The 21999-nt window shown below is 39.4% G+C and overlaps 1 pseudogene; it reads right to left on the bottom strand.

Moving 5' to 3' along the window:
- Window positions 1–21086, bottom strand: part of LOC148538470 (uncharacterized) — a 78040-nt pseudogene extending 56954 nt beyond the window's left edge.
- Between the last annotated feature and the right edge of the window lie 913 nt (window positions 21087–21999).

The following is a 21999-nucleotide window of genomic DNA, read 5'->3' as shown; positions in this document are numbered from 1 at the left end:
AAAATAAATGTTTTAAAAATATGACAACTGAACTTATTTAATATATAAAATTCAGACACAAGAAAGATCAAATATTGAGTCCAAAAAATCCGGAATTATTGAGGTAAGATATTTGATAATATCTGTAGATGTGGATAATGAATAGACCAGAATATCCGAAGTATAGACACCTTAGATAGTTTGTTGCAATGAACTGTAAGATAGCGAATATCCGTGAATTGCTTCAATGTAGCTAGCTCTTATTAGCGCTATCTTTACTTCAGTCCCATAATAAGTCAATACATATATATTATAAACATAATCCTCCAGGAAGATAGGATACTGCACAATCAGTCCATATAGAAAAGGTATACTGTTTAACAACACGTGGTGCACTCACGTTTGTAACGGATACCGGGTTTTCCTCTTTCTGTTATCCGGAGGTATGTATACTTGTATTTTTTGCAGCAGCAATAGCCGATGAAAGTGTCAGGTGGACTGAACCTGCATAAAGTGCCAGGTCTATCTCCTCTATCCTCCGGAGGCCTGCACACCTGTAATCTCCACGGCGGCAATGTATCAGACACCTGTATTTCTGTATTCTCCGCAGCGGCAATACGGAAGTCGGGTTGAATGAGCCGGCACAACAACGGACAGTGTGATCACACGGGCAGTATATAGCTTACTGCCGTCTATTCTACGCGTTTCTCCGCCTGTATAGAGATCAGCGGCTTCATCAGGAAGTGAATAGATGTGTGGCTCCGAATTTCCCATGTTTAAATAGTACCTCAATTGCCATCAGCTGCATATAATTAAGAGTTACAGATGTCAATCAACACCCCTAGATTTATCTTGCACGGGGTTTGTACATTTGCCAAACTTTAATGTAGTAGTATTAATGTTAAATCATTGTTTAACATAATCTCATATAAATATATCAATACTGACTAATTGCAAAAATAAAATAAAAATAAAAATAGAAATTAAAAATATATACAATTGACACCAATGAATTTGTATATAAAAGAAATATAGCCATAAAAATTAATAAATAGCTCAAAAATATAACCTAAACAATAAAATATGCATATACACCTAAATATAAACAATTAAATAAATAATTAATAAATAGATAACTAACCCTTCCTAATTATATGCTATATATTAACCATTAAAATATAATATAAATCTAATAAAAAAAATTCTGTATATACGACCATATGCTTAGACATATGCTCTTTGACATGTGTATAGAGTACCATTAACCTATTTTGTATAGAATATATAAAGAAATATAGTAGGACTGGCTCTCAACTATAGACAGCAGTTGCAACCGTTATATAACATATAACTCTCTATCTATACAATGATGCATATGCCCAAATATAATATATTGTTAATTAGATTAATATGTGTCCGGTAAGGGTTCCGCATAGGGGGCATCACCCCAAGATATATTTAAACTCGGGGATATCCCCCCATGACAAAGCCCTATGACCGGGCCCTTATAATCCATCACTAAAACCAGCTATTTAGAATACATCGGGAACCAGAGGGTTCACCTTCACACAACCGAGATATATTTAAACTCAGGATGTGCTACAACGAACCTCCAAGTTCCTAATCAAATATTGTTAAGTTCAACCATATCATTTAAACCCTGCGGTGTTAAAGTTTTAAGGCGAAAGATCCAATACGCCTCTTGTTTGCATAGCATATGGAATCTATCACCACCTCTAAGTGTAGGTGAAATTACTTCAATGGCTACTAACTTTACATCTTTAATATTTTTCCCTTGACAATTGATTATATGTGTGTTTTTATCTGTTTTAACCAAGATCGTCTGTGTTCCATAAACCTCTTATGTAGAGGACGTGTGGTACATCCTACATATTGAAGACTGCATTTACACTGTATAACATAAATTACATATGCAGATCTACAGTTTTAAAAATTTTTTATTTTAAAACATTCTTTAGAGACATATGACTCAAATTGTGTTGTTTTTCTCATGGTATGTTCACATGTAATACATCCATTTTTCCAACACTTAAAGTGTCCCACTGATTGTTGTGGGAGCCAATTTGCTGATCCTTCTTTTCTCTCTAATCTATTTATCTTACTAATAGTTTTGTTCTTAAATAGACTTGGTGCAAGTTTTAATTTTAAGTTTTCGGTCCTTCTAAATATTACATTATCTGTTAATTCTATTGATGAACTTAATATATCATCTAGCCTAAGAATAGGTAAATTTATTTTAATAATTTTCTTAATGTCGTAATAATGAGTGTTATACTGAGTTATGAACATGGCTGATTTGTCACCATATATATCCTTACCTCTCGTATTACGTGAAAGGGACCTTTCTTCGAATAGAGAGGATCTGTCTATATGTTTAACATTTTCATATGCCCGTTCCAGTATATCATTTGGGTATCCCTGTTCGAAAAAGGAGCCAAACATTTTCTTGACCTGTCTCTCAAAAGTCTCTGTCTCTGAGCAGTTACGTTTGATCCGCAGGAATTGGCTTTTTGGAATATTATTCCGCCAGTTCCTGAGGTGACTGCTCTGATAATGGAGATAACGATTCTTATCTACATTTTTAATAAATGTTTCAGTTATTATACTGGATCCTTCATATGCCGATAGTGCTATATCCAAAAAATTTATGTGATATGGGTGAGAGGTACTAGTGAAGTGCAATCCATAATTATTACAATTTAGACTATCAGTGAATGTGGTAATTGAATGGTGATCACCCTCCCAAATGAAAAATAAATCATCTATATATCTCCCATAGAGAACCAGGTTCGCCCCAAATTGCCTGCCCCATATGTGTTCGTCCTCGAACCTGCCCATATAGAGGTTGGCAAAACTCGGGGCGAACCTGGTTCCTATGGCCGTGCCCAAGATTTGTATAAAAAAGTGAGAATCAAATAAAAAATAATTGTGTTTAAGAATAAACTTAATAGACTCCAAAATAAAATCCAATAATGCATCGGAAATGGTGTCATCGGTTCTTAAATAATATTCCACTGCTTTCAACCCAAGATCATGCGAGATATTGGAATATAATGATTCAAAATCACACGTGATGACATAATAAGTAGATTTCCATCTAATGTCTTTAATTAATCTAAAAAAATGTGAAGTGTCTTTTATATAGGATTGTAATAATTTAACGTGTTTTTGCAAAAAACTATCAACAAAGAAAGATAAATTATTAGTGAGAGATCCCACACCTGAAATTATAGGTCTCCCTGGTGGTGAAGTGAGATGTTTATGAATTTTAGGTAAATATTAAAACGTGGGAATAATCGGGTGAATTGAAAACAGAAAATCAAACGTATGTTTGTTAATAGCACCGTCGGCAAAACCCTTTTTCAATAAAATATTCAATTTTGTTTGGAATAGTGTAGTGGGATTGTTGGATATTTTCTTATAGAATCTGTCATTATTCAACTGTCTATATGATTCTTGTAAATAATCCTGTGTGTTTAGTATCACAATTCCACCACCCTTATCGGCGGGCTTAATAATGATATCAGGGTCTGATCTTAAATTCTTTAAGGCCTTTCGTTCATCCCAAGATAAGTTATCTGTAATATTCTTATTATTAGCCTTGTCACACATAGTCTTAAAATTCTCTAAAGTAGATTTATAGAAACTTTCTATATAAGGTCCTCTGTATTGCATGAGGTAAAAATCTGACTTACATTTGAACTTATAATTACCATTAGTTGAGTCTCCTGTTATATTAGTCATAGCATCAAAGATTTTTGTTGGACTTTCACATCTCCCTTCTTCCAGTAATGATTCAAGAGTTTTAATCGACTCATCATCGTGCAAGATAAATCTAGGGGTGTTGATTGACATCTGTAACTCTTAATTATATGCAGCTGATGGCAATTGAGGTACTATTTAAACATGGGAAATTCGGAGCCACACATCTATTCACTTCCTGATGAAGCCGCTGATCTCTATACAGGCGGAGAAACGCGTAGAATAGACGGCAGTAAGCTATATACTGCCCGTGTGATCACACTGTCCGTTGTTGTGCCAGCTCATTCAACCCGACTTCCGTATTGCCGCTGCGGAGAATACAGAAATACAGGTGTCTGATACATTGCCGCCGTGGAGATTACAGGTGTGCAGGCCTCCGGAGGATAGAGGAGATAGACCTGGCACTTTATGCAGGTTCAGTCCACCTGACACTTTCATCGGCTATTGCTGCTGCAAAAAATACAAGTATACATACCTCCGGATAACAGAAAGAGGAAAACCCGGTATCCGTTACAAACGTGAGTGCATCACGTGTTGTTAAACAGTATACCTTTTCTATATGGACTGATTGTGCAGTATCCTATCTTCCTGGAGGATTATGTTTATAATATATATGTATTGACTTATTATGGGACTGAAGTAAAGATAGCGCTAATAAGAGCTAGCTACATTGAAGCAATTCACGGATATTCGCTATCTTACAGTTCATTGCAACAAACTATCTAAGGTGTCTATACTTCGGATATTCTGGTCTATTCATTATCCACATCTACAGATATTATCAAATATCTTACCTCAATAATTCCGGATTTTTTGGACTCAATATTTGATCTTTCTTGTGTCTGAATTTTATATATTAAATAAGTTCAGTTGTCATATTTTTAAAACATTTATTTTTTTGTCTAACCTTAATCCATCTTTTGATTCAAAGTTAGCATTTGTCTAGGGGAGGCATTTTTTTCCCATTGTGATATTTTTTTCATACAATTTTTATCAATAAATATTTGATTGCGCTTCATTATTCTATTAGTATTAGTTATTATTCAAGATGCCTAAAAAAAGAATTGGAGTATGTATGTAGTTGAAGGCAGGGACAGAAAGGGTTGATCGGTAGTAAATTTAATTAACTTTTTTGATTCTGAAGTAAATTTATGAGGGAGGAGGGGAAGCATTTACAAAAAATATTTTACTCATTCACATCAGTTCATGCACCAGAAAAATCCTTGAGCACCATGCCTGCTGCTGGGAGTGTATTTTAATCCCAGAAGGGGACCAGGAAGACTACTAGTAGTGTTTTCCAAAACAATTGACTGTTAAATAATCCTTTGCAAAGATTTAACTTGAAAAGCATTTCCCAACCTGTGCAGGGACATTAAAAAAAAATATAGTTAGTGGCCTCCAAAAGGGATCAGTATGAATGACTGCCGGACCTATGTCTGGCGGTTGAAATCCCAACACCAGAAGACTGGCAGCAGTGAAGATTCCGACAAGGTAAGTTACTATCTTTCCCTAACCTATTTACCCCCTAACCCTAACTCACCTTTAGGGATGCCTAACCCTAACCTCCCCCCTAGTGCCTAACCCCCCCTTAGTGCCTAAACCTAACCCCCCTCCCCGCAGCCTAAACCTAACCTTCCCAGGGGTGCCTAAACCTACCCTCCCCCTGGGGGTGCCTAACCCTAACCCCCCCTCCCTGGCGTAACCCTAACCCTCTCGGGGGGTGCCTAACCCTAAGTCTCCCCCTGGAACCCCTAACCTAATCCTCCCCCCACACAGTTGTCCGCACCCGCCGTCCGGCTTACCTTCGTTCAGTATACCGGGCATCAGGATCCCGGTGTAGGGATAATGATAGGCATCAGGATTTCAATGCCTATCATTAGTCCGCTGTCAGGATTGCATAGTCGGGAAGCCGGCAGTCAGCATTTTGACCGTTGGCTTCCTGACTGCATTCCCTCCAAAATGCCATTGTACCCACTGTCCACTTAACCACAGATATGTGGACAAGCTGAAAAGAGCAAATGCAAGATTTAAGATTTAAGTCTTACGTTGTGTCTTTCTTGAGAATCCTTGAGTGCCATGCCTGCTCCTGCTGCTTGGAGTGGATTTTTTATCCCAGAAGGGATGAAGTAGTTGTGTCTTTCTTCCCAATGGACAAATATATGAAGAGATGCAAAAAACTGTTGGTAAGAAAATTGTCAGCTCAAGTGGCACGTGATGCAGCGATGGCTTCTCCTTCAGTTTCTCCAGCAAGTGCATCTGCCGAGAAAAAACTAAACTTTCAAAACACCCACTGGTGATGCAGATGAGTCAACACAACCAAGTTTTGACATCTGGTCAGGTCAGAATTGCCTACAATTACTGACACCTCTACCGTGACTCCATCTGATATGGTCACCATTCAAAGAATGGGTGCGGTCTATTTAAAAAAAATAATGATAGCATCCAAAATTCAAATAGACATGTCAGACAGTCTGTTTAACTACTGCCAGAAAAAAAAGGTAATTTAGAGGCCCTTGCACAAACTGGCTTTGCTTTAGCTGCCCACCTCCAGTGTGTACTCAGAAACAGTTTTCAGCACAGCCAGGAACCTTGTCAATGATCGACCTATGAGGCTACTTCCCCTAAATGTGGAAAAGATGATGTCAAAATTAACAACAAATTTTACAAGAAAGACCTTTACCGTCAATTATGCGATGCATCTTGCCTCTGTAAAGCCAGTTTGTGCACGTAGAGTTAACTACCAGCAATGTCAGCTGCCCATTAGTAGCTTGTTTTGTGGGGGCCCAAACAAACCAATTGCTTCATGATTGAGGATATTGTTGATGAAGGTGTTGGTGGTGAAGATGGCAGGTGCTTGGATCTAGCAGAGAGAAAGGATCTAGCTGATTCTGGACTGCTTGTTACTTTTTCAGCCAAATTTTCTAAATTTTGAAAAACATTTTTGATGGATGCGCTGCAGATGCCATAACAGGGTGGAGGTTCCTAGATGGTTAAGGTCCCTATCTCCACTAATTTTGCCTTTACATATGGTACAGAATACAGATGCCTTTACAACTGTTGTCAGGATTTGGGTTAAAATAATTCCACACCCAAGATGTGGCTTCTCTGGTCTTATGCCCAGGCATCACCCCAGCCTATAACCCCAGTTTATATCGTTACCCTAGCCCATACCATCACCCCAGATTATACCAGCACCCAAGCCTATATCGTCATCCCATCCTGAGTTGTGTATAAATTACAGCTGTGCTCCTTTTTAGATTGGGGATTCATTGTCCACTTTAGTGGATGTGAGCTCTATTTTAGTCCATATTACGACACCCCTACACATTTTCTGACCTGGACTACAGGAGGAGCAGCTGCACTCTGGAATACGGTTGCAAGAGTTGCCCCTCTGACTCGCTGAAATTCAGGTAGAGGGGTCATGAATAGGGAGTAGGGACACTATATCAGAAAACACAGTTTTAGCTGCTTTATTCCATTTTTTAAACCATATCCTCTATTTTCACCTTTTGAAAATATGTTTATGTGAATCTCAGCAGAGACATTTGTGATGTCATTATGTATAATATATTATACACGTTATTTAGCACTTTGTTGTGGTCATGTAGTTGGCGTGTAGACTAATCACTTATGTATGATTAAGGAAAGAAGTGAAAAGTTGCGTTTTTTTATTCCTAACTTTGTATTATTAAATTGTAAAATTGTGAAGTTCCCATTTACAGTGTCACAAGATTTTTTCTGAATAAGAAAAGTATAACAAACTGTGCTACCACTTACAGTGTCACAATATTTTTTATGAATACACTGCGTTTCCACTAACAGTGTCAATATTTTTTACAAATACACCGATTCCACTAACAGTGTCACAATATTTTTTACAAATACACTACATTTCCACAAACAGTGTCAATATTTTTTACGAATACACTTTCCACTTACAGTGTCACAATATTTTTTACAAATATACTGTGTTTCCACTAACAGTGTCAATATTTTTTATGAATACACTGCATTTTCCACTTACAGTGTCACAATAATTTTTATGAATACACTGCGTTTCCACTAACAGCGTAACAATACTTTTTACGAATACACTGCATTTTCCATTTACAGTGTCACAATATTTTTATGAATACACTGCATTTCCTCTAACAGTGTCACAATATTTTTTAAGAATACACTGCATTTTCCATGTACAGCGTCACAATATTTTTTTATGAATACACTCCGTTTCCACTAACAGCATCAATATTTTTTACGAATACACTGCGTTCTCCACTTACAGTGTCACAATATTTTTTATGAATACACTGCGTTTTCACTAACAGTGTCACTATTTTTCATGTACACTGTGTTTTCCACTTAGTGTCACAATTTTTTTTATGAATACACTGCATTTCCACTGACAGTGTCACAATATTTTTTACGAATACACTGCATTTCCACTAACAGTTTCAATATTTTCCATGGATACACTGCATTTTTCACTTACAGTGTCAAAATATTTTTACTAATACAATGCGTTTCCACTAACAGTGTCACAATATTTTTTACAAATACACTGCATTTTCCACTTACAGTGTAACAATATTTGTTATACTCTGCGCTACCACTTACAGTGTCACAAACAATAGATGTATGAATATTACACTGCAGTCTGACAGGCAGCGTCACAGTAAAAAAAAATAATAATATAGTACTGCATTATGCGTATTATGCCTTGCACACATTCCAAATCTGGGAAATCGCATTTATAGATGCAATTTCTCTTCTATAATAACAGAAGGCCAAATTTACAAAAGGAGAACATTTGGGGTGCAACATGGTATGTGACATTGTTTAAATAGAAATCACAGGGGCACTGCACTCTCTTTGCACCCCAAATTTAGGAATGGTGAGTGTCGTGGATTAGTGCTTTTTGTTTATTATGATTAATTTTTATAATTAATCATTTTTGTGATCACATTTTCTCATGCACCCCTTTTAACTAGTTATCTAACTTGTGTCAGCTGTTTTCCTAGGTGCTTTGCAACAGGTGTGCTTGGTAACTGTCTCACATTTAAAAGCAAAGTTGCTGTGAGCTTTAAACCTTGATAGCATACCCTGAGTTTAACACTAATGTGATGGCTATGTCCATGTTATAATTCTGAGCAATAGAGTAGGGACTTGCAGTAAAGTGGGGTCCCGTGACGGGGGCTGCAAGCTTAAATGCATTGATCAATTCATAACCAAAACCCCACTGTTTATTATTAGTTATTATGGAGAGTGCAGAGCCCCTGTGATTTTTCTCGCTCTCTCTCTCTCTATATATATATATACAACACACCAGCACTCCTACACTCCGTGTAATAGGGCATACAGCCGTAACTTTCTCTGGTGCCCTCCAAGGAGGACAGCGGCCCCAAATTACTATATCCACAATGTATAGGCGGCACTCGGAGTCTAGTGAAAAAAGTTACCCTCGCCGGAGGGAATTTATTGGAATTTATTGGGTCAACGTTTCAAAGGTGCAGTTCACCCCTTCCTCAGGACAACATATATAAATATATATATATAAGCAACCTGAAACCATTAGAGGTGAAATCCATGGAATGTACTAAACAGACCAAAGGTTTCTTTTAATGCAACAGCTGAAATGTCTGCAAGTTCGTCAGTAATAATATTAATAAATTCTCCAATCATGATAATACAAGCTCTTTTAAAATCAAGAGTCTTGTGAATTGCATGAGTAGTTGGGTCATATATGTTATTGAATGCCCATGTCATTTGAAGTACTTGTTAGGAAACGGAGGTTTAGTCAAGGAGGGTTATTGTTATGCACTGAGGTATTATATAATAAATAAAGTCCCTTGAGGGCTGGTATACTTGGCTAGCTGCGGCCGTGGAGCAGCCTTGAGGGCTGGTGGTGGCCTGAGGGCCGCAGAATAAGATGCAGCCTTTGGGCCGTGTAGCAGCCTTGACAGACTGTGGCCTGTGCCGCCGGGTTGACACAAGCGAATGTTGCCTGTACCACCTGGATGACACAAGCAATGATATGCTGGAGTGAGGCCTGTGCCACCTGGATGACGCAAGCGGTGGCATGTTGAACTGCGTATGCTGCACGCTGGAGTGCGGCCTGTGCCACCTGGATGACACAAGCGGTGGCATGTTGAACTGCGTATGCTGGACGCTGGAGTGCGGCCTGCACCGCCTGGATGACACAAGCGGTGGTACACTGCACTGCATACGCTGGACGCAGGAGTGCGGCCTGTGCCGCCTGGATGACACAACTGGCAGGTAGTAGATATGCAAATCGTGCCACCTAGATGACACAAACGGCAAATAGCAAAAGGACGACAGAACTGGGTACTCGACTGGATACAGAAGACAACACCAAACCGGAAGCACGTGAATGCTATCATCGGCATCAGAGCAGCGTTCGCACCAGGAAGAAATAGATGCCGGAGCCAATCCTAGAAGGATCCCAAAATGATGGACAGGTAGCAGGAGGAGCTTCAGCGAACGATTCGCCCGGCGTCTGCTTCACCCTGCATTTGCAGTGTGGCGGCTTGTGACAGTACGCTGGTAAAACTAAAAGGAAAATCAAACTGAGAATCCAAGAACATGTACGTGCTATTAAAAATAAAATGGACAACCTTTCTGTCCTAAAAACACGTCAGCAAATATCACAATGCCGATCCCTCGGGCTTAAAGATGTTCTGGGTGTTTTCCTTAAACATCATGGTTCTATTTGGCCTAAATGAGTCATATGAGATTGCACCTTTTCTATAACCTTCATATGACCCATCTAAAAAAACCTGCACTTTATTTTTAGATTTATACTTACATTTATATTTTAGATAAGTAGTCCAATTGTTAAAATTTAGATTGTATATTACCTTTTAAAACAACTATATGCATATCATGTCATTATGATAACCTGTTTTATACATTATTTGCCATCTATATATCCTTTTATATGTACCATTTTTTACTTTTTTAAACTTAGGTTTATATACCTTTCTATATATATTTTTATAAATCGATATATATTTTTATAATCGATATCTTATATGCATCATTATGAAGGCATATGTTTTAGTATATTGTAAATATAACCTGCTGACTCAATTGTGTATATAACAACACTGTCTTTTAAAATATAAAAGGTGTGACAGTGACAAAGGGAGGATCTTAGATAAAATAGAGTCTCCTAGTTTACTATGGAAATACTTCAACTAAATGGCCGCCGTTAGGTAGACAGTTTTTGGGAACAGCATTATGTAAACATGCTTTGTGCCCATACGTGAAAATCCATCTAAAGACAGGTTGGTCTAACAGGTGGGAACATGGATGTAGGTCTGACCTCCCTAGTGATGACGATGAGCACCGTATATTCAGCACATCGGTTTACCACGCATGCGCGGGTAAACAAGATGGCACCAAACTTCACGCTCACAGCACTACAGGATGGGGATTACTGAGACTCTTGCGGTATTATTTTAATACCCGCGCATGCGCAGTAGTAAGCAAAATGGTGGCGATAACCGTAAACGCCACGTATGGACCTTTGCAATCATTTTTAGGGTTAATAGGGCAGTGTTGTGACTTCATATGCATCCTCCTGATGAAGTCCAGATAGTATTATACAAAGGACGAAACACATTGAGGACCTGGTTGTATGGGTGTACCCAGATATTTATGACCAGCTACTATCAGATAAGCTTATTTTACATCTTCTAAATTACATTTTCATCCTTTATGTGTGTGTTTGCTATATTGTGAATAAATCTTTTATAAACCACTACACTATGAGAGTGTTCCTCTCACTTTTCTTTTTCTTATTCTATGATTTGTAGTGCATTGCTATATGCATTTGGGTCGGTAGAGGAACCATCCTTGTGGAGTCAGGAAAAGACAAATAATCCAATGCTTATTGTACTGGGTTGATACGGTACGCATTTATTAAATAAGAGTGTGCAGCATTGTACTAACTACTACACTATAAGGCGCTTGTTCTCACCTTTTATCATATATATATATATATATATACATACATACATACATACATACATACATACATACACACACACACACACACACACACACACACACACAGTCCAAAAGGTATGTAGGCAACACAGACCTGTCGTCAGGAATATATAACAATATATAAATATATATATATATATTTATATTAGCAAAATAAAAAGAAGAGAAGGGGCGCTCACAAACACATATTAAATATGAATATTTATAAACCTAGATATAGTACAGTCAATATAAATAGCAATCTAAGTGCTCAAACGAACAGTCCCAGATGAAGAAATAGATGGTAGATTCTCTTTTATTTCCTCAAGGATATTCTATTATTTATTTCCTCAAGGATATTCTATTATTTATTTCCTCAAGGATATTCTATTATTGAGTTTTTGAGGTTTTAGAGAAAATGGATACACTGTTCTTAAGGTATACGATTGTTCTTTGTAGTCTCGCTGAAAGTTACCATTACACCAGAATACACCCAAACAAAGAGGGCCAATATGGCCACTATCAGTAATAAGTAAGACACTTCCTCAAGAATACACTAAAATAATGTTTATTCCATAAAAACAGTAAATTCTATATGAAGTTGCTTACAATAAGTGTAAATTCACAGATATAGATGGAAACCCAATGCGTTTCATCCCAAAGTGGGACTTCATCAGGGGCATATCTTTAAAAAACGAATGGGTGTATGTAAGTAAGGGATACAAAAGGGCTTATAATAAAAATATCCAATGATTTTATCATTATTGGCTAATAGATTTTATATTATCAAAGCCTGTTACAAAAAAGTGTATATGGTGACATCTTCCATACATACCATCATGACACTGGATCAACAGTCTTTTTAACCAGAAAGAATCACAGCACAATAATCAGGTGATTTCGAATTAGCTTATAGGAGACGAGGTAAATGAGCACTCTCAGCTCAATAGACAGATTTTTAATCCATAGGTAGAATGCACTTATATGTAATATTGCATATAAAAAGACATAATATGTATAATGAATATTTAATTTTATTATCTCTACCGTCTAATACATGTTTTAAAATTATAATAGCAATCACCCTAATTTTTTACAATATTTTCCTTCTAAATCTCTCATTAATAACAATAATAGTTGGTAACTCATAGTTATTCAACTAATTAGGATAACTGATATGGTTATATCACACTTATTGGCTCCAAAAAACTATAACGATAGGGACATATAAATATCATAACATCACATCAGTCATTCAACATATTGAATAGTATCTCAAAAATCACTACATTTAGACATAGTAATAATAGTAAGTACATATTAATATATAAATAACATAACAATGATAGTAAATTATATAGTGAAGTAATAAACAAGAGTACATAGATTACGATTGCCTCACATATCCAACTGACACTGATGACAAACTCTAACTAGTACACAAGTTAACCCACAATATAATCACAGCATTGTAAGTTTTACTCATCATAATGCATATTTGGATGAACATTCATATTGTGACTAGCCATATCCTAAATAGGGAGTCTCACAGCAAAAATCACACATAGATTATATAAGTCTTAAAACAATGTTACTTATAACTCACTCCTTCAGGTAGCAGCTACTGTTAGCTTAACCTTTTAAACCCCTTCCTAGGAAGTGATGTCATTATATCCCCATGAGCAGTTTATAGTCTATATAAAGCTTAAGAATGAAATAGCAAGTGCCAATCTACTAGCATCTAATAATATTTTTATGCTAGATCATAAATCTGGAAAGGCTAAAATGTAGCCAGCCAGTAAATCTCATAATGGGGTTAATTACTTTATTATCCAGCATACTCTGGGGTATAATCTCACCTAATAGTCATGATGATATACGCGCTCCACCTATCGGTGTTCAGCGCTAACCTACTTCCGCATTCCAGTATATGGAACGCACCCCGGAGGTCAATAGTCTCACCTATTTAGTGTACAAATGTACACGCTCCACCTAATGTGTAGAGTGCTAGCCCAGGTGGCTGTCTCCTTAACATCCGCATTCCAGTGTATGGAGCACAACCCGGAAGTCAATATGGACTCAGCTACCTTCGTTACCAGGGCTTGCGTTCCACCTAATGGAACGCAAACCGCGGGACCCGATACACAACACCGATATAAGGCTAATCTTCAGTATATGTTCAATATATGTTTTCTAGGGGATAAATGTGTTGCAAGATGAAACATATATAGTTTATAATCTCTAAATACTTAAAAGGTGGATCTTAATGATCACAATAACCAATTATAAAATATTAAACTAGCGAATCCTAATCTTCCAAAAAATAAGATGGAACCTATTGAGGTGTAAAATAAATAAATACATATATGTGTATTGTGCTGCTGAATGTTAAACTACAATTGTTAAAAAATTAAGATAAATGGAGCGCAACCCAGAAGTCAATACGGACTCAGCTGCCTTGGTTACCAGGGCTTGCGTTCCACCAAATGGAATGCAAACCGTGGGACCCGATACACAGCACTAATATATAGCTAATCTTCAGTATATTATATATATATATATATATATATATATATAGGCAAAAGTTTTGAGAATAACACAAGTATTGGTTTTCACAAAGTTTGCAGCTTCAGTGTTTTTAGACCTTTCTGTCAGATGTTACTATGGTATACTGATGTAATATTACAAGCATTTCATAAGTGTCAAAGGCTTTTATTGACAATTACATTAAATTTATGCAAAGAGTCAATATTTTCAGTGCTGACCCTTCTTTTTCAAGACCTCTGCAATTAGGCCCTGGCATGCTGTCAATCGCCACATACTGACTGATGGCCGCCCATTCTTGCCTAATCAATGCTTGGGAGTTTGTCAGAATTTGTGGGTTTTTGTTTGTCCACCCACCTCTTGAGGAGTGACCACACGTTCTCAATGGGATTAAGGTCTGGGGAGTTTCCTTGCCATAGGGCACTGCAGACATGTGGCCCGGACTCAATGAAAGAACACAGGTGAGCCGGGCTAAGGAGATGAGGTGGCCGGAAGTAGGGGGGCCGGACACCCTCGGGGGAGGGGGGGTCAGATACCTGTGGAGTTGGGGAGGAGGGGTTCCAGATCATACACACGCACACATCTTGTGAGTTGAGAGGGCGCTGGTTTGAATTTCATAGGCTTTGGAACTCCTTGGTTTTCTGTTAGTTGGGGAAGGAGGATTTACCATGGTGGACATGTCTACACAAGTATGTAATAAAGGGTCATAAGCCATAGGCGTAATTTCTGAAAACTTGTCTACAAATCGTACAATTACTTTTCCCATTTACACCACTGCTAAAATGTCATTTCATTTTACAACTTCTTGCCATGTACCTCTTTTATCTCCTACACAACTTTTATACATGCCCCACCCCCAATGTTCCAGCACTAATAGACCAGAATGGGTATCAAATTAATAAGAACAAGACAGATACAAATGTTAGAAGACAAGCAATGGTTAGTATATCTATATATAGCCACCTGCACCAAAACCTGACTTCTTTATATGCACAGCTGTAATATTACAGGAGGGATTCATATCTAGTTTCTATAAAATATGCAGAATAAGTACACATTATTATTGTAGTAAATATCTATTATGTGACTCTTTCAGAGCTCTCGTCTTCCATTCTGCCTTTTAAAATGATAATTGACTTTGCTTTGTTGTTAATGGTCCTCATATAACTCTTCCAGGATTCAGACTTTTTCATCTCCATATAAGCACCTTTCCATATAAGCACATTTCTGCTATTTTAACCCATTCTCCTTACAAATATTTAATGGGTTGCTGTGGATGAAATATAGCATTGCTATTTTCTGCTGTATGATTGTAAAGCAAATGTCCAGAACTTATGTCCTGCATGGACCAAAGAACCTCTCAGTGCATGTCTCAGTGCTGTGTGGCAGAATTTACAATGTTCTATCCTTTTCTTGAGTGCCGTTCATGAACAGTACATGTCTACTTCTGTAGATCTGGATGGCTTTAGTCTTGGGAACAGTCGATCTCTGCTGATCTCATCTTCCACCCTTGTGCTCTTATACCAATTCCAGGCTGTCAAGGTTTATTTACCTACAGTAGTAAACTTCTTGGAACGATTCTCAGCACTGAGATCACTCCAGCATAAAATAAGGGTCTCATTCTGAGATGCACACAATTCCAAATACAGGCCCACTGAGCGACTTTTAGCAAACAGTGCATGTGTGAGGACTGCATACTCATCTTGAAGTATTTATGAGTATTTTGGATTGTTCAGAGAAATTTCTGTTAGTTTTCACTTGAGCTTGGATGGGCATTACTGGTTGGCAATGGGACATTCGCACCTAGAATAAATTAGCTGTGGGCGTGTACATATTGTTGCATCATATATACACTTACCTTTCCCAGGACTTGTATAAGCAGAGTCTGCACACACCATCTGAATGAAAGAAAGCAGGATTTATTCTATATCAAATAGACAGCAACATTATATACAGCACCCAAAGTGCTGTTTCAACCACCTCAATGTTGTGGCTTCTAGTTACAGTATATAGGGAATATTTATCAAATCCTGGAGAGAGATAATGCAGAGGTGGATAAAGTTTGTGGAGTCGTTAATAGAGAAGAAGGAAGATCCTCTGGAACTGCCGTCTCAGCTGTAAGGTACCATCTACACCTAACTTATTTGTGCCCACACCGACACACGGGTACCACAGATGCATTACAAATGGTTATTCCTGTAATGTTTAATCCCATTTCACAACCTCAACAGGAGACTATGGGCCAAAATTAATTGGCTGCAAGTGGCAGAGATTGTCGTTGTTGCCGCAATTTAGTAGCAAGACTTGAAGTAACAATATTTTGTAAGGCAAAGCCATCCTGCTTTTGCCTTTACAACGTGCTTGTGCTTACGGCACACCATAGGCTATTACGGTTGGCACTGTATGATATAGATAGATACTTTTTTATATTTTCTCTGAAATTTAGCATTCTGCTCCTGCCGGTACACGGCCTCTGATAAGAGCCCTCCCAGCGAAGAGCAAGAAGCAGAGAGATTGCCTACGCTGTTGCTCGGATTTGGCACTTGTACGGTGCATGCATGGCTGGCGGCTAGCGGATGCATTAGAGGGGGTTGACAGATGGATCCTTCTCCAGTTAAATGTGTGATATAGTAGCCCATAGACTTCTTCAGGTGGCGCTAGCAGCTGGAGCCAAACTCCGGAAGGTTTAGAATTCAGGAATTTGGTAAGTCCGGTAGCATATCAGCTCCCCATAGTAAACCTATGGGGGTTGCTTTTGGGTCGGAACTGGAAGGACCATGGGATATATCAGAGAAATCTGCTGCGGCAGGGCCATCTTCACATATGGGCACACTGGGCCCCATTATTCTAAAGACCTTTGAGCAGGGGCGGGCTCGGCTGGGGGCCATCTACATGGAGTGTGCGGCCACTTGCTCCGTGCAAAGGCCAGCAGGCTGAGAGGCAGGCAGAGAAAGATGCTCCCCACCTGCTCTAATCATGAATGACAGACAAACAGAGCGGCCAAGCAGGTTTCTCTACATGCTTCCCAGTCTGCAGCCACGAAGCTGGATTAAGGGGGGCACATCCCCCCATGCCCTCTTCTTTCAGGGGACCCCCTATACTTTAATCACAGCTGTAATGCAGAACAGGAACTGCACTGCAAGCTGGAGAAGAGAAGAGGGAGGTGGAGGGGGCAGGGCTACATAGTACTGTGCCAGCAGCATCATGGGAGAGAGGAGGGGGAGGAGCTGCTTGCCAGAGTGATAAATACTGTCTAGCAGCCAGCCTATAAAGGTAAGAGGGACTCAGAGAGGGGGCACTGTCTATATGTATGCATATGTATGTAACCATGTACTGAATGTGTGACTCTATGTATGTATGTATCTATGTATAAGTCAGTGGTTCCCAAATTGTGTGCCGTGGCACCCTTGGTTGCCTTGAGGCACTTACAGGGGTGCCTCAGGTTGGTGGCCAAGCACCAAATCACATTTTTATGGTCAATATAATGTAAATATGCGGACAAAAGGAAACACAAACCTGTCCACGTCCACATAACTGAACCTAAGAATAACAGGGTAAGTAAACTTTACAGCACTTTACTACTTTTCTACATTTTCTTCTGAATTTCTCAGTAACAAAATTTTGGCTTTGGGGTGCCGTGAAGACTAGGGTGCCTTGATTCAAAAAAGTTTGGGAACCACTGGTGTAAGTGCATGACTATGTATGTGTGTGTGTGACTGCATATACTGTGAGTTTATGTGTGTGACTGTATGTATGTGTGTGGCTATGTATGTGTATATGTATCACTGCATATAAGCATTATGTATGTGTATACTTACCGTGTGTAATGTATTTGTGTATATGTATGTATATGATTGTGTGTGACTCTATGTATGTGTATAAGTGTGTAACTGTATGTATGTGAGTGATTGTACATATTGAAGAAACCGGATTGCAAACAAACGACTCTTCACACGGGTTGGTAATGTCAGGGGCAGTTCATTGGCGGAGTGTTGATTCTAAATTGTAAAGGTAGGGGAAACATAGGGGTACCCGAGCACAGGTGGATAGAGGATGGTAAATAGAGTAGGTAAGTAGCAAGCAATGTAAAAAGAAGAAAAGGTGGTCCCAGCACTAGATTTACTTATTGATAACAGTCGGGTTCATAACCCCAATAAACAGAATAGTGTAGATTGTACACAAAACTAAAAAAGGTGCTCCCAGAAGCAACATTTTATTAGAAAGAGAGGACACAAGAAAGTACTTCTATATGTGGCACACTTTGTATGAAATTATCTTGGAGGTTTTGGCCAAAGGGGCAATTATCAACCTTTATAGTTGGACTCACTTTTACAATACTTATACAAAAAAAGAGACATGTAACACGTATTAGGATGGAGGAACTAAAGAAAATGAATAATTCTAATATTGGTCCCTTCTAATGCATATTCCCATTAATACACATTCATAAAAAACATATACACTAGACTTTTTAGAAAAGGCGAAAATATGTTAAATACATGAAGGTATTGAAAAAGACAACATATAAAGACAGTATAAAAACCAGCCACCTTTCCTGAGAATAATATTCAGATATTATATCAATAATTTATAAAGGGGCCTATCCATTTGCCGACTTTCTGCACGATTCGATTGAAACCAGGAGGTTTGCTAGTGGATAGCCGGCAAGGACCAGCAATGCGCGTGTGTGAAAGATAGGGAAAAGCCATTAGCCAGCACTCACCACTTCCCCCATGGCAGGGTCCTGGAGTTCTCGTTCCCAGTTGGCCACTTGACCTATAGTCTCGATCCTTCTTCGCCGATTCATTATCAGGTTTGAACACGCCAGAGGCTATGAGAGAATCGGACAATCAGTAATGGTTCCCCTGCCCTTGGTGACACTGTAAATGCTAAAGATGACTGCGACCTTCACCGGTTAGGTGAATGGTCATCATTGGCACGAAGCCTCAGCTACACAGTATTCACCTATGCAGTGCTCGTATGCACCTATGCAGTGCAGTATCTTCTTGGTAATACCACATAGTAGTTTAAATTAATAGTGGTATGAAAAAAAGTGTGATTTCTAGGATTAATAATGTGATATCAATTCCTTTTGGAATGGTATTTAGATACATTTTAGGTTAATGGATATATTCTCTCCCTCTGAAATCTCTCACCGATATATATGTACATATTTTTTAAAGTAGAGAAAATTGCTCAAGCCAATTGTTTAAATGATTAATGCTGTATTAAATCAGGCCAATTAGGCATACTATTTAAAGACTGGAAACTGATCACATTGTATCTGCCTTGACAAAGACGCCCATGTGACGGCGATACGCGTAGGCTCCCGTCTGCAATCTCAGGATTTCTGGCACGGCTCACCTGAACTATTTGCCTGCTCTGTTCGGCTCATTTGAACCTGACGATGGCTCCTGCACTGCACGCGCTGAAAAATCTTTCAGGTGACGGCCGCCACACTCCCGCCCGCACAGCAAGCTTAGCTGCGTGGGAGTTGGAAGGACGGACCTTGCTACACACCTGACGGCGGCTGCTTCATAAGACAGGAGTGTCATGTACGCTTTGGGGAATCCTCCTACACCTGACCATCCATTTATACTGCTGGAGCAGACCGGACGGCACGGAGGTATTATCCCCACACTGCAGCAATTTAATAGCAGTATTTATTCATCTCCATCTAAGTCGCTCCCAGCTGGCCGGGTTGAGTGCAGTACCAGTCTGGTACTAGGGTGTCAATACCCTTCTTCACCATATGCTGCAAAGGACTGGAGCCCGCAGGTAACACTATTGGAATTACCTGTTTAATTAGCTTCCTCTATTCAGAGCCTGCACTATAAGATCTTAACATTATATACTTACTATTCCATTTTTTCAAGGAAAGATTTATCACTTGAATCTCCTCCTGAGATTATCACTGCAGTTGTTTTAATATTGTTGTATGTTTAGCTATTCATTGGTCTAATATTGTGGATGATGCAAGATTACATGTGTGATCTATTTGCCTTTTATAACTAATAAATGATATGTAATATCAACAACTGGTGATTGGCTTGAGTTATATACCCTTTAATGTCTGCGACTGCTTTTACATACACTTTACACTGTAAGCCCACCTACTTGGGGGCAATCTCTAGTTATCTGGGCCTAATGCCCAGATCACTTTATACTTTAAGGCCTAAAGGAAAAAAAACTATAGGGCCTAACGCCCACCTATAGAGCCTGGGCCTACTGCCTGACTATATGCCCCCAGGCCTAGCGCCTGCCTGCGCCACGGGCCTAATGCCCGAACCCTGGTAGCCTAGGGAGGAGTTATATGTAAGTGAAGGTGGCCCACGCCGGCCTACCCTTCACACTGGGAGAGTCTGCAGTGGGGAACTTCGTGGAGCTCTTTTCCTTCCCATCACTGCAGATCTCTCCGGTCCTCAACTTCAGATCCGCCCTCCGCCAACAACCGCCGTCCTCCTCGTTCAGCCGCGGTACTTCTGGCCTGGAATGTTGATCGCGGCATCTTGCTTCGCCTCTGAAACTCTTCTCCTCTGCGGGTGATCCTCTTTTCTCGATCCCCGCCGACGGACTGACTCACCCCGCTCAGCAGTGCCTAATATACAGAGACGCGAGGGGGCGAAGCCATGATGTGGCGAGCCGCAATTTGCTCACCGTGCCGGAACCGGATTGGTTGTCCCTGGCTTGCAAACAGTGCCAATTTCAAAATCAACATCTCTGATTGGACGAGCTTGAATCTTTTCAGATGCAAGCTCATCCAGCCCCATCTCTCGCTGCCGCACCGCGCCGCCCGGAACGTCACCGCTTGCTGGTCCAGTGGACACTGGATTCCGGCATGGACCAGGTCTTGCACCGGTGACCCTGCTCACACGTGCACTCTGGGTCCTTACCGACTCCAACTACCTCTCCAACATGCCGGTCAACCTGACGACAGTCGTCAGGTTCAGCATGTTAGGAGATAGGAAGCCGGACGTGCAGCAACGAAAAGACGTTCGGTGAACTTCTTTCAGTGCCGCTCAGCACCCGGCGACTTGAAGGTCTGAACGCTAGTCGTTCAGACCTTCAAATCTATAACTGGATAGGCCCCTTAAGAGATCCTGTCCCACTCTGTCATTACTCCCACATAAGAGGCTGCAAGATAAATTCTATAGAGATACATAGATTATGGCACTCTCTTTCATGTACTGTTGCTTAGTATACATATTAAGGGCAATTTCTGCCAACCATATTGTTACAGCTGAATTTTTGATAAATGGTGATAGTAATTATATCATGAGAGGTATCCAGAACATGAAATATGGATTTCAGTTATTTCAAGGCAGAAAAGCACATCTCTTATATCACTGTAAATTAACATATGTCTGCTAATGGTTATATAGATTTAGCAAAACTAAAGGATAGAATTGTATAAGGAAAAGGGAGTATTGATCTAAGCACTTACAAGTCGCTGACTGCTGCTGCCACTGTTTTGCCTAGGCATTGAACAGTGATGAGCGGGTAGGCACGATGGTTCAGAGAAAAATAGTATGGAAAGGAGTAAAGAGCAGCATCTGCTGTTAGTTCCGGGTGCTGGGTGCACTCCTGATGCCAAGGCAGCGCAGGACTGGACCCTACAGTGGACACTAATGAGAGTATAGCCGAAAATGAGAATGGTCCTTAATCAATGAAAATATCATCATA

This window comes from Taudactylus pleione, unplaced genomic scaffold, assembly GCF_031769625.1.
Source record: "Taudactylus pleione unplaced genomic scaffold, aTauple2 ptg000040l, whole genome shotgun sequence".
In the NCBI taxonomy this organism is placed as follows: domain Eukaryota; kingdom Metazoa; phylum Chordata; class Amphibia; order Anura; family Myobatrachidae; genus Taudactylus; species Taudactylus pleione.
This window is presented reverse-complemented; position numbering and strand designations above follow the sequence as displayed.